A 14,927-nucleotide genomic window follows, 5' to 3' on the forward strand; every position below is an offset into this window, starting at 1 on the left:
TAACCCTGGGCAAGGAGCTCCACCTTTTTGGGTCTACGTTTCCTCATCTGTAAATGAGGATAACCACACAGGATGTGAAGAGCTTAGCACAGAGCCCGGCACTTAGTAAGTACTCAAGAAGTGGTAGCTATCGCTAGTATTTAGTAGAAAGCTAATACGTGGCACACCAGTCCCCCTTTCTGCACAATGGGCAGAACATTGCCTATTCAATTCCTCAGAAAAGTGGTAGGAAGATTAAGTAACAGATGGGGTAGGTTCTGCTAGGTTAGAGGCTAGAAGCAAGATGCTTTTCTCAACTAATATCTCCTGAGTGCATGAAAACAATTAATTTGTGACGTGCCCCCTGGTCCTGGATATATCTAGGCTGCTTGGGAGTGAACCCGACATCCAATTTATGAAGGAGCTTGACATACAAAAGAATGCAACCCGATTGAAAAAGGGCTCAACCCCAAAACTGAAGCAGGCACATCCTTATTGTCCAGGAAGTTATTTGGTTAAGTTCCTTCCCAGAGGGTAGAGGAACAGTGAAGTTTTGGCACTGGACGTGTCTGCGCTTGAGTTTAGCACTGCTTTCTGTATAGCCCTGGGAGAGCGGAGAAGCCTCTCTGGACCTCAGGCTCCTCGTTAAGTAGAGAGGCCAAAAACTCCTGGGCTTGCTGTGAGGATAAAAATGGGCTGATGAATGTGGCGAGCTTAGGAAGCATTTAGCCCAGTGCCTGGCACACGCTGAGAGCTTGATAAAAGCTAGTTGCTGCCGCTGCTGCCGTCAAGTGGGCCCAGCGGTACGCCATGGATTGAATTTTCGACAAAGGAACTGTACTATTTCCTTCCCCCAAATCTACCAAACTAACACAAGGTGGAAATAGCTACTTTGATGTTTCTATACTCCCATGAACTATTTAAGACACTGTGGTATCCACGTCACTTGGGGACCAAACAGCGCTATTATTAGAATACACTCAGCTTGGGGATTGAACGAGTTTGTAGACCAGTGGTTCTCCATCTTGGCTGCATATGGAATCACCTGGGGAGGCTTGAAAAATCCTGATGCTCAGGTCACATCCCAGAGCAATTAAATCTGAACTTCTGGGGATGGGACCCAGGTACCAGGAATTTTTTAAAAGCTTCCCAAGTGATTCCAGTGTGCGGCCACGGTTGCGAACCACTACTAGAGACCAAAATCATTAGCTAACATTCAAAATCAGTTGAGCAATAAGCCCCCTGTCACCTTGACCCTAAAGATGACAGACTACATGGCTCAAGGGAAAGGGGGTAATGGCTTGAGAAAGGCTGCGCAGTGGGCACAAGCAGGGCTTGGGGAGCGAAGGGAGGAAGTGTGGAGAGTAAGAAGACAGGTTCAGACAGAGAGGAGGACAGGCAGTGGGGACGGTCCCCAGGGAGGGGCTAGGGCCTGGAGATCCAGGCACAGAGTCTGGAATCACTCGTGAGGCAGAAGGTGGCAGGTCTAGAGTCGAGGACTGGAAATGCTTAGAGCTCAGTGGAGACAGGCTACGAACACTCTTGCCAAGCTTGAAAAGGCGGCAAGACACTGTCCTCTGACTCTACCGTAAGCCCAGGTAATCGAGTTCTCTCGGGGCAGAGAATTTCAGGAGAGTGAAGTCTGCGTCACCACAGCTCTGAAAGGCAGACACTCATCTTGGAGTTGTCACCCACAGCAACAAGACCGCCACAAGGGCGAACGTTACATTTTAGCCCCTGTTTCTTCATCTTCGAGAACAACAAAAAAGTTGAAAATAGAAAAGACAGCTCTGGAAAAGAAAGGTTTATTCCGTTCCTGCCATTGTTGGTTTTCAATCAAATACGAGCCCCCTCCCCTCCCCTCCCCAACAGATGACCCGGGTGAATAACTACAAATAGAGAGAGGAAGCAGAGCACCCTCCCCTCCGCAGGCTTTCAGCTCATCACGTGACTGACGGTGAGTGGACTTCCCGCCACGGTTAAAGTTTTAAATAACAAAGAGTAGAATACTCCAGAGTTAAAACTGGTAACGTGATTAAAGACGGTGCAAATCAATGATAGCTAATAATAGTGACTGCAGCTATAACTGACTGAACACCTTGTACAAGCCCAGACACTGGGCTGGTTATTTGCGTACCATGTCTAAAATCTCTCAAAGACCCTGCAGTGTCCTATCTGACAGATAAGGAGACCCAGGTTACATTACTCTCCCAAGACCGTATCCCGTGTTAGCGGCCCTTAAGCTAAACTCAGACTGTCCCAGAAAACACACCAAAGAAACGTGATGTCAGGGTTTAGCTCTGCAGGTTTCTCCTTCTAGTTGAAGAGTCTCAAATGAGACCATTACTGCCCACCTCTCAGTGGGTAAAAAGCAGGCAATGATGGGGAACTTCTGGCAGAAAAGGAAGGGGAATTTTCTGTGTGAGGCAGAAGAGCAAAAGGTGACCATGAGGGGACAAAACCAGCAGCTGTTCCCCAACACAGCCTACAGGGAAGAACGCAGGGAAGCCGCGGAAGCCACCGCTTCCCAGGTCATTTGACCTGTGGCCAAGGAGTCCGACGGGGTCCTCTCCCACAGACTGCAGGCCTCCCTCAACCTGTCCTGCAGCTTAAGGGACCACCTCAGTTTCTGCTGTTCATATTACATCCACAGCCCATGTGTAGGCTGTGGGCTTGAATCTGTACGCTTCCCAAGTGTCCTTGGCTTCCACTCCTCTCCGCTGGGGGAGGTGAGAGGATAAGAGAGGTCGGAAGCTTGAGAGCTCTAAGACATAGACGTACTTAGGGCTTAAGATGAATAGATAAAGTCTATTCCTTCACATCACATCCTATGGTTTCCGAAATCCTGATTAAATTTTTTAAAAAAACTCCCAAAACAGGGAATTCCCTGGCAGTCCAGTGGTTAGGACTCAGCGCTTTCACTGCCAGGGGCCCGGGTTTAATCCCTGGTTGGGGAACGAAGATCCTGCGAACCTCACGGTGTGGCCAAAAAACAACAACTGCCCCCCCGCAAAAAAAACCTCCCCGAATAGATTACTCACTAGTTTACAATAATATAACTGACCAGAGATCATATTCAGATAATTACTTGTTACAAGAAAGCAAAACTGAAAGGCTTAGGAAAGATATTTAGACTCTCATTTGGGGTCAATTCCTTTATGAATATTTATGAGGCCAACTGACACAAGGATGAGATGAGAAGAAAAAAATAATGCAAGGCTTAAAAAGGGCTAAATAAATTAAAGGGCTTTCCCTAACTCCAGGCGGTATCCTCAGAAGTTTCCATTAAACATTTTTAAAAGTAAGTGTAATAGTTTCCCTTGCAGCGTTGGTTCTGCAAAGCTGAAAAGACAAGGCACCATTGATCTGGACCCACTGGAAGGAGAAGCTCAGCTCTGGAAGAGACCAGAAGGTCACTAAGTTGGCTGTACCCCAAATGCAGGAATCCCTCCTTCAACACCCCTCACACTGGCCCTGGCCTCTGTCATCGAATGGGCTGCTGTAGACAGTCCCTGTCCGAGGAACTTTACAGGACTAACTTTGCAGTGCCACTGGAGAACAGCCCCGGGAAATTCTTTTTTAAATGGACCCAGTCCACCCATTGGTGTGTTGGTCTGTCTTCTGGGAAAACATGAAAGAAATCTAGCCTTTCTTCTACTTCAGAGCTCTGCAAATATTTGAAGAGAGCTATCTCAAAGTTTCCTCTTTCCTAGTCTCATGAATTGTCCTTCACAGGACCTGAGGCACCATCCCTAACCATCCGTTCAACCAGTATTTATTAACTGAGCACCAAATACCGTGAGAGGGGCCCCTCGGAGCCTTCTAGCTTGTCACAGTCCTCAAAGAATGGCACTCAGAACTGAAAACACTTAAGATGTGGTCCACAAAAGAATGAAACGATTACTTCTTTGATTCAGACCTTGCTCTTTTTTACATTACTGCAGCTTATATTGGCGGTATGTGCAGGTACACGTCTCTGCGTGGTTTAGGGTCATATAATGAAACAATGAGGGAAAACAAACAAACAAAAAACCCAACCAAACAAAAGCCCAGTCAGTCCACAAGAAAAAAGACCTGAGAAGGTTTCTTGACTCATCGTCTTCCTCTAGTTTACACTTACGCAATGAATATTTTGCTTTGAGTGGAAAACTCCACTGCCCTTATAACCTTGCTAGTTTCAGTCCATCGTTCCAACCCACCAAGGGACATCTGAATCCATATCCTTTCATCCAAAAAACTCAGCTCTCCTTCTACGCTATGTCACGTTAAATTTGATAACCAGCTCTGCCACCTTCATCCGGGTCACTGAAGGAGAAAACCAACAATGCTAAGCAGAACCAAGCCATTAGAGACCTTCCTCCAGGTCAACCTAACCAGACAAAGGGTATATCAACATTTTTTGAAGGCAAGTGGATGAAAGTCAGTGCAATTTGAAAAATCGTGTTCTTGTCTGGTGGAAACATAGAAGACAGACTCAACAGTAGAGGGCAGACAGTGAGATATCCATGTTTAAATTACTGGGTGGTGGGGCAGGGGGTGATTTAGGACTAAGAAAGCCTGAAAACACTGATCCAGAGAGACACTGTCCTCATGAATTTTAGACTCTTTGGGTATAGCTCTCAGGCTATCTATGAAGCAACTGAACTGCTGTCCACACAGTATTTCTCCATCTTGTCCAAAGACTAAGAGAAGAAACCATCAACTTTCTTACAAAGTCAAAATACATCCGTGTACACTGTTGCCACGTTCAACCAGCCTGGACACCCTATCAAAACGCTGGAGACTGCTAATTGAGCTTGACTTACTAGTGAATCCAAGTTGTTCTGCAGATTACACCACCTCCAGGGGATGCTGAACCTTCAAACTGCTCTCACTCCTAAGGCAAGAGAGAGGCACTGATTGCTCCCCCATCAGCCTGGCCCTTCCAGACTGCAGCTCTCCTTCTGCCTCCCCCCATCTGCTCCCACACCCCTCCATCCCCTTTCAGGGCATTCTCCCACCTTCCCTGAGGACTTCAGTTTAGGTTTACAGATTGCTTTCCCATTCTTTCCCCTGCACATTATTCTCAGCAACTTTACAGGCTGTGATGGTGCTTCTGGAATCTTGACCTTATTAACTCCTACCTACTTCCTGATGACCTTCCTCACTGCTCCCCATCAGCACCTGGTCATACGGGCTGCATCCTCTGAGATCTGCACTCTAAGTCACCTCCCCTCTCACTCCTTTGCTGTGGCTCTCAGGCCAGGTCCCCCTCCACCCACTCGGTCCCGCCCTTCTACCTACCTTCTGCTACTCTTGTTTCTGGACCCAGCCTCCACTTGGCAAATGTTTACAGTATTTTTCTTGCTAACAGCTTAAAATGCCTCACCTTCTTGATCCTCTAGTAAGAAGGAAACACAACAAGAGTTGAATATTTTGTTTACTCATGTCACACCATCTCCTTCAGCCTACAGCACTGCAATTGCCTCTTCGGGCCCCCCTGCAATAAGCCAGGCAAGAGAGGATGGTGCCACGGCTACAGTGATGGCAGTGAAGGTGCTGAAAACCGTTCAGTTTTGTCCTTTACCTCTATTCTCAGAGCAACCAGAGTAATTATTTTAAAATGTCAGATAACGTCATTACCCTACTCAAACCCTCCAATGGCTTTCCCATCACACTTGAAATAAAAGCCAAGTAATGAAATGACCTTCTTTAAAAAATCACTCCCCACCCCCAAACTTCCTACTCCCCTTCTTTGCTTTCTTTTTCTTCAGGCATCTCCTGCCACCTAACATTTTAAGTATTTTACCTATTTCGTTTATTTTCTCGACTGCTCCCCTGTGCGCCCTGCCCCCCACTTAAGTTCTCTGAGGACGGAGATTTTTGTTTTGCTACCCGCGGCATCCCTGGTACCTCAGAGACTGCTCAGTGCATAATGAGGGCCCAACAGATGTTCGATGAAGGGAGCAAACCAGCGACTACTACTTCCTCCAGGCAGTGGATTTATTCTGCCCTGTCGTATTTTCTTGTTCTTTATGTATTCACAAAACAAAAGCAAAAAGTCTTGTTTTCAGCGGCTGCTTTCTAAGTCTCAGCCCATGCCCGCTCACACGCACATCCCTTTCCTGCTCTGGTCTTGCCTCGCTGTGTGCTGCTCCTTGGAGTACATGTTTTAGACACATTCACTGAACGTCTGAACTCAAGAGATCCCCCGGCAGCCACAGTGATGTCTCTTCACCCTTCTGATGAGTAGCAATTATACGACTCCTCCTGGATGAACACGTCTCATCTCTGTATCCATTTTGGAATTTTTATCAGAAAAACCTTTGCTTGTATTTTCAGACTGGCCGAGACACCTGCAAGCAAATCTTCCACAGCCATTTCTCTTTTCATCCACAGTCATCACTCCTCGGCTTAAAATTCTCCAGCGGCTTTCTATCATCTTAAAATACAACCCAGCGATGAGGCCCTCCCTGGTCTGATCTTTGACACTGCTCTGACATCTTTTATACCCTGCCACATGCTCGGGACACTAGCTTTCTTCCTGTTTCTTAAATGTGCCACGGGGGCTCGTCCTTCCCTCTTCCTGGGCCATTCTTCCTCCAGACCCTCACAGAGCCAGCTCCTGGGCATCCCTCAGAGTGCCTTCTCCAGCCGCTCATCTAAAAGTATGATGCTTTCTGCTCTTGTCTCATCTCTTCATGGTCCTTACACAGCACAGTCGGCAACTACCGTATTTATTAATTTACTCATTCTGCCTCCCCCTCTAAAACATTAGCTCCATGCAGCCAGAGATTTTGTTTTATTCATTGTTCTATCCTCATATCGACAACCTTGCGGGCACATTGTGGATGTAAAGTAGACGCTAAATGGATGAATACATGAATAAAGGCTGCCACCTCCTTTTTAGCACACGCTTCCCCGCTCATTCTTCCTTAACAGCAAGCTTTCCTGGGGCTGAAATTTGGAGTTGAGTTCCATCAGCGATACCTTGGATTTTTGTCTACTCCATTATATTAAAAGTTTAGGTTCCCTTTTATTGCCAATACGAATTTGTAGATAGTCATAAAGTTATAAAAATGGTGTGTATGATCTTCTTGCTTATCGCTTTCTCGTGGTAATTCCTAGGCATCACCTCCAGAATGGTAGCTTTTGGTGCAGTGGTTCTCCAGGGTCTACGGTGTTACCTAGATAATGTGCTTCTTCCATATTAACTCAGGCGAAAGTCTACTAGGGAAGGCAAGTCCCCACTTCAGAAAGTTCTTTCTCATCTTTGCTGGATTCCTCCATTCCCAGCCACAGCCCCCACTCTGACTTCGTAACCCACAGGCCAGGGACCCAACGTTCACGCTTTGGCACCATCCACACAGATCGCTTCCCATGCTCTCCCTTCTCTCCTAAGTCCTGACTTTTAAGTAGAAAGAGGGATGGAAACAGCACTTGCTTCCCTAAGTCTTAATTTCCTTAGTGGGACTTCAAAGTCATTTAAGAAGAATGTGATCCCTTCTGAGGGTTGGGATGGACCCTCTTCCTTCAGGGGCTGCCTCATCTTGACCATCCACTCCTGCGGCTCCAGTGACACACACCAGTGAGTCACATTCTTCCACTCGCTGACCTCTTGACACGGCCTTGGACCGCTCTCCTCCCCTGGGAGTCTTTCTTCCTGGATTCTCCCCGCCTGGCAGAGTCCACTGTGGGCGTAGAGTCAGAGGTTCTGAAGTTACAGCTGAGTCCTCACGTGGACTAGCTGTGTGAACTTGGCAAAGTCCCGCAACCTCACTGCATTTGCTTCTTCAGCTGCCTTTCTTCACGGAAGTTTCCAAGGATTAAATGCGAACATGTCTGGGAAGGTCCTTTGTGAAGAAGAACAAGGTGCTATTTAACTCTAAGTGGTGGCTATAATAGTCTTAGGAGCGTCCCTCATCACTGGGGAGGTAGAGCACAGATAACCGGTCCCCACAGGCAGGAGGACAGCACATTCCCCCAGGAAAACTGCTTCCTGCTGAGGCCCCGAGACACCCCAATTCATACTTTTTCTACTGCTGCTAGTGATACCAAAGTATGAAGGAGAGCACCTGTGCAACTTTCATCCGGAAAGGTCTATGGTTCCACTGGAAAGTGAAGGCTCAGAGACTCAGAAGGGTATCTCCGAGCTAATAATCTAAAGGGGGTGCTTTTGGGTTGGTCTGAAATAGTCATAAATGGAGAATCTTCCCCCCTCAGCTAGAAGCTCAGCGCCCTTCTAGGAGGGAGGTTAAGCCCCAGGAAGTCTCATTTGCCCAGACAGAAACTAAGTCCTAGGCAGACAGAGGCACATCTCAGAGGGGCTGAGCAGGTTTGGATGGAGGATGGTAGACAGAGCGTCTCAGGCTCTGGTCCCCATCTCTGGCTTCCAACAACCAAATCTCAACAGAAGCTTGAATCCCAGGAGCCCTGGGATGAAACATCACCGAGACCTGGATGGTCAGGAACAGACACATGCTGAGAGCCCAAATGCTACCCGTGCCTTTTAAGAGCTTGGCATGACCTCAATTAAGCAATTCACGGAATCCACAGCGCCTCTCCCACCAACTCAGCTCTCTCCACACCCATCCTCCCCCAGACCTTCCTGGAAAAAGCAACGGGGGATTGGCAATCACCTCATTCTTCCTTTTTCCTGCCAGCCCTCTGTATTTGCAAAGGAGTCGAGCCCAAAGCCTAACCACAGAGCTCAGAAAGAGGCGGCTGCTTCCTGCTCCTGGAGATGGCCCTGCAGTGGGCGGCCCACACCCCCTCCTCCCTGCATGAATACCCATGCTTGCGTTTTCTTTAAGGCAACACAAGATTTTGGTACTTTGTCGGGTCTCTTATTTTTTTAATGCCTTCTTTTAAGAGGCCCTGTTTCCTGGTTTCAAAGATTCACAGTTAAGAAATTCCCCCCAAATTTCTTAAATTTGTCTTTGGATGAAATCTTAATATGCTGGAAAAATGTCCCCCAACTGTCAGGGAGGGTGAATGTGAACCAAACTTAATGAGGTCATTAAGTCAGAGCCGGGGAGTAAGGCTGAGAGGCCGTGCTCAGGGCCCCAGGGTGAGTAGCAAGAGGCTAAGAAACATCCCCTACCCAGCAGGCAGGCCGGGGGTTAGGAATATCCTCTCTGATGCTTCTGGGCAGCACCCTCTCTGACACAGGCTCACCACTGTATATACAAGCAGGCTTTCCTTATTTGTAGATCTGAGTTTTGAGGGACGGGGTCATATTTTGATGCACTGGGTCCCTGGATTTATGTGCCAGGAACTGTTGTCAATGGGTATCTTAATTACCTGATTCCTGGGAAAGTCCCCCTGTGAGGCCAAGCCTCCACCAACAAATGCCACTTTATCTTCTCCTTTTGGTCCTTGGACTGTCATTTAAATTAGTTGAAGCCTGCAGGCCCTAAGCTATATACAAGTTGATGTGCAACAGTCTGGACTCAGGCACAAACAGCATGCTTGAATTTAAGAGTGTGATTAATATTTGGTGATGTAATTGAAGAGAGCTGGCAGGTGCCGTGCAGCCCAGCTTGTGTATGGCTGGCTGTGATGAGAGAAACCAATGAAAGGGGAAACCTTCCGGCCCTCTCTGCAGGAAAACTTTTCATAATGGGGGGCAAGCTCTGTTCCTGACATTGCAGTTGCCCTTGAGGAAACATCCCCCCCCCCGCCCCCGCCGGCACCCATTAGTAGGGCCGACCCACAAGCCCTGGGAAAATGCCTACCTCTCCCCTTCCTCCCGTCAGTATGCCTGGACCAGAGCCTGCCTGGCGTTCTGCGAGTGGTAACCATGCCTCTCTTGTGGCCTAAACACTCCTCTTCCTACCGCCAGGCCTCTGGTGGCGGCAAGACACAACAGGGCTTGCGTTCACGTCACTGGTCCATGTTCCCCGGGAGCACCCACTGGCTTAGAGCAGAGGTTTCACACTCTATGACTTTCAAAGACACGTATCGATCTCGTTAACCCAGTGTACACCAACACACACCTCAAAAAACAATATTTATGTTTACCATGTGGTATCCACTTTGATATTTTCTTTTCTCCCTGTGCAACTCAATTTAAAATGCACATCTCCAGACACCAAACAGATTTCACAACCGCCAAATGGGTCCCCACTCACAGTTGGAAATGTGTAGAAAGGAATTTGGATAGCTGCTCCTGGTAGCTCCACATGAGGAGATCAGGCTTTGACCGGAGATGAGAGCAACAGGTTCTACCGGATTCATTCGTGAATATTTACTGAGCACCTACTAGCCGCCAGGCACTCCCATAGGTGCTGGGTATATGGAGTTAAATAAAGTAAGGGTCATTTCTTGACTCATGGGCCCAAGGTGAGCAGTGGAAAAGGATTCACATGGAAAAAAATGCTTTGAATCAGTCTACTGAAAATAGAATCAATCAGGTACACATGCAAAACAGAACAAATAATATTTCAGGACAAAACATTCTGGATGACTTTTAGGGAAATTTCAGATTTGGAAATGATTTCTGATTCAGCATCCACTTGGTGTGCATTAGCACTTGGCTAGGAGAGCTTCATATTCTAATCAATAACATTTAGATCTCCCACAGGTATGAAGCAGAGATCCTTGTTTTATGAGCACACAAATATGGAATGATTTCTGCCTCCTCAGGAACCATTCATTCTGAAACAAACATGAATTTCATGGACATCGGCCTGTATGTCGTAAGAGACCAAGTCAATATATACAAATCAGGAAATAACCAAAATTGACCCCATATCCATGAATGGTGGGGAGAAATTAGCAAACTGTTTGCTACAAAGAGGGTTTTACTGCAGAGGCCAGTTCCTCCATGCTGGTCTTGCAGCCCTGCCTCACAAAGCTTCTCTCTCTGGTCATGTAGATATTTGTAGCCCAGAGCACCAAGTCCTACTGTTATCCCCTGGAAGAAGCACTTACACACTGGGACGCTAACGTATGCTACAGCCTTTCAATATTTCCATTCAAGTGCCCTTGAACAGGCCGAGCTCAAGTATCTCAGAGTAAACACCAATGCTTTTTCAAGTCTTCTGTTCTTTCTTAAAAAGCGATGAGCATTTTGCATAAGCATACACACACAACATTTATTTCAAAGCTCAAAAATATCCTCCCCCACCCCCAAATCTTCAGTTGAATTAGATGCTTATCCTGCAGATGACTATACTCTTCCGGAATCCTCAGCTAACACCCACATTACTCGAGCCCCAGGGTAAGAAGCACGGGCCTGGGGTGAGGGCTGCCAACATTACCAGTGGGGGGAACATAGCGCTCTCAGCTCCTGCATCAGGGTGGCCCTACTGCTTTAGATGATGGACTGCAAAGGCAGCAACTGTGAAAGCTTCCGCCATCACCTCACCCCTAACACTTACGGAATTCTAATATACCCGACGTTTATTGTGCACTTGCTTCGCTCTAGGCACTGTTCTAAGCGCTTATATTTTTTAAACTCAGATGATTTTTAGAACAACCTTTTAAGACAGGTATTAACATGAACCCCATTACACAAGTAAAGAAAATGGAGGTCACACCGCTAGGAAACAACAGAGGTTAAGCTCATTTCCAGGTCTGCAGCAAAGTGCACTGTGCTCTTAACCACGGTCCTCTGCCCATTCTTGAAGAGCTGTGGATCTGTGTAGATACCATAAAATGGCATGATATGCAAGAAGAATGCTTAATTACTATCTCATCCTCAGAGTATATCATAAAAATTTTTAGGGTCTACCCCTCTCCAGGTTTTTACAGAAGTAAGTCGCATGCAAGTTTAAACGTACCACCTTCTCGGACTGCTTCTTCCCTTGACAATATGGTGGATGTTCAAGGTCACTGCAGAATTAGGTTTAACCTGAGGTCTGGCTCTCAAGTCGTTCTGTTGATTATAGATTGAGAGACCTTAAATCTTCACACTCAGATGCCCAGTTTTTCACGAAGGGATCCAAGGCCACCCAGAAGGACTAGGCAAATTTGGGGAGGGAGTACCATTTACTCAGGATGAACAGGAATGAGAAACCAGCAAGTTAGATACCCCGGGAGCATGGTCTGCTGACCTAGCCCACATATCTATACCGTGCCTGAGGCCTGAACTATCTATCCAGGTTACGGGCACAAGTGCCAATAAAGTAAAAGAAAGGCTCAATTCAACTCTGACCAACTGTTCGCACCTAAGGGCTTCATCACTCCTTATCCCCTTCAGGTCCCATCCACAGCCCCCTCCTGAACACAGTCTTTGGTCCACGCAGGTAGACAAAGAGGTTCCCAAGCACCAGCAGGAGGATGAGCAGGAGGCTGGAGTCACAAGCCTGCTAAGGAGCCCGGTGTGCCCAGTGCCTGCTAATCAATCATTTCTGCAAGCTGTTGCTCGTCCTAGCCATGGTAAGAATAACTGGGGCTGCCCAAGGTCAATGTTTAAGGATATACAAGAATCACCTGGGAGGGAGGCTGAAACAAAAACCCCAGAGCCCAGGACCTCAGGGATTCTGGAATGTTTTTAATAATCACCCCAGGTGAGGGCTTCCCTGGTGGCGCAGTGGTTGAGAGTCTGCCTGCCGATGCAGGGGACACGGGTTCGTGCCCCGGTCCGGGAAGATCCCACATGCCGCGGAGCAGCTGGGCCCGTGAGCCACGGCCGCTGAGCCTGCGAGTCCGGAGCCTGTGCTCCACAATGGGAGAGGCCCGTGTACCGCAAAAAAAAAAAAAAAAAAAAAAAGTCTATTGAATAATCACTCCAGGTGAAAAAGCTCCCTCGTGGGTCAACATTCCTCTGCCAGTTTGGGTATGGGTTTGTCCTACACTTGACTGTAAGCACCATGGGGTCAGGGACTATTTTTATCCTCTTTGTTTCTCCAAAACCCAGCACAACACCCAGTTCACTGAATGAGTAAGTAACAGTTAAACTAATCACCCCACAGAGATAGATAAAGCCCAGTACTCTGTCCTTTAGGCCACTGGGCACGATACACAGCACTTGATCTGACTGGGGAGGCGGACACAGCTGATTGAATCCTGGTGGAATCTGAACCTAGAGCTGGCAGTCTCATTGCCTTTGCCAGAGTAACAAGGTGAAGGATAGAAAGGGGAGGTGTTACCAGCATTTCTAGTTCTTACAGAAAGACGCATGCTTAGCTCTTCAGCGAGGGACAGACATAAGACCTTGCCTTGCTATGAATAAGTCTTAGATTGACTTGTCTGAAGGTCAGAGGAACATGAAGGTAGAATGAGATCTTTCAGGGTGTGGAGTGGTGGTTCTCCAACTCTCCTATGTGGATTCCTGGGGTAAGCCCAGAACCCAGGGGTTTAAACCTGCACCCCAGCTGACTCTGAAGAAGAGGCCCTCAAGCCATGGTGAGTTAGCACCTTTATGGGACTGTCAGCTTGAAACCAGCAACATTGATTTCCTACTCTGAAACCTGGTGGGCAGAGGAGGGGTGGCAGGGAAAAGAAAAACTTTATCTACCTCTGGTGAGAGTGAAATGTTATAACTTGACGAGTGTGGGTTGGACATAGGAAAATGTTTCCTTGGCATGCTTGTCCAGTACCTGGAAATTTGTCGGAGTGTTCTAGCACTCACTTCTCTGGAATTTCCTTAAAAACAGGATCTTATAAATAGGCCGAGGATTGGACCATATGTCCTTCTAAATATACTGTCAGCCCTATAGTTCTGTCCTGCTGTGTGTCGTTTTCATACTTTATAGAGGTGTAGAGCTCTCGAGGGTGGGAAAATAAAATCATGTTAGTTATTGCCATCCTCAGCATGGCATTCAAAGTCTCCCTCACTTATGTTAGGCTACCATCAGGAACACTATGTAGTTGACAGGTACCAGTAAGTGAGTACGGAGGTCGGAAACACTGACAAACTCCTGTACTGGCTCGCAAATAATGACTGTCCCAAGTCCCCAACTGCCCCCATCTGCTGCTCTGGATTCTCCCCTAAAATCCCCATGATGGAGTAAAGAAAGAATTAATGCGGACTTCCCTGGTGGCTCAGTGGCTGGGAATCCGCCTGCCAATGCAGGGGACGCAGGTTCGAGACCTGATCCGGGAGGATCCCACATGCCGCGGAGCAGATAGGCCCGGGCGCCACAACTACTGAGCCCGTGTGCTGCAACTCCTGAAGCCCGTGCACCTAGAACCCGTGCTCCGCAACAAGAGAAGCCGCCGCAATGAGAAGCCTGCGCCCCGCAACGGAGAGTGGCCCCCGCTCGCTGCAGCTGGAGAGGGCCCTCATGCAGCAATGAAGGGAGGGAGAAAGAATTAATGCCTGGCACAGCAGGGGGGCTTCTAGGACCCGAATGTAGCCTATTCCTCCATGTTGACCACCAAAATATTTTGAATGTTACCTTCAGCTTCCACATTCCCAGAACACACAACTTATTTTCATGCCCCTGGGCTTCCACTTGTGCTATATACTCTGCTCAGAATGTCCTTCCCTCCTGCCCTCAACCCTCTTGAAACTCCTCTCCTATTTCAGACCTTTGGTTCAATCACGACCTTCTCCACTGAGTCTTCCCCAGTCCCTATCTCCCCTCCTCAAAACCACTACTCCCTCTTCCACAGCCACAGGGCCTTTTTTCTTCAAACCCCCTTTTGGTAAGCCCTATATTCTGTCCTGCTTTAGTTATTCATGCAAAATTTCAACAGATCTACCTCCCTCACTCCTGAGATTTTAAGAATAGATTTATATGGAAAATATATCATTTGATCAATTTCCAGAAAGCCAGCCAGTTCCTGGGCCAGCTGACCACCTCTATGACGTGAGCACAGCCTTATCTGATAAGATCCTTCCTACGTGGGGACACGCTTTGGCCACTGAGGGTCTTGGAAACCCGGCTCCTGGGCTGTGGCTCAGGAGGGATGCAGCAGTGCCTCATCAGGTCCAGCACAGAGACAGATGGAAAGTCTGTGGATGGATTTAAAAAAAAAAACCAAACAAATAAACAAAAACCCCCCACAAGCAAATA

General features: G+C 47.6%; 1 protein-coding gene across 2 annotated transcripts in view; it reads right to left on the reverse strand.

Annotated features, from left to right (window-relative positions):
• PPM1H (protein phosphatase, Mg2+/Mn2+ dependent 1H) overlaps positions 1 to 14,927 on the reverse strand; it is a 263,100-nt gene that overhangs the window by 45,748 nt on the left and 202,425 nt on the right. The gene's annotated exons all lie outside the window — the stretch shown is intronic.

The sequence above is a fragment of the Leucopleurus acutus genome, assembly GCF_964270905.1.
Source record: "Leucopleurus acutus genome assembly, chromosome: 11".
NCBI lineage: Eukaryota > Metazoa > Chordata > Mammalia > Artiodactyla > Delphinidae > Leucopleurus > Leucopleurus acutus.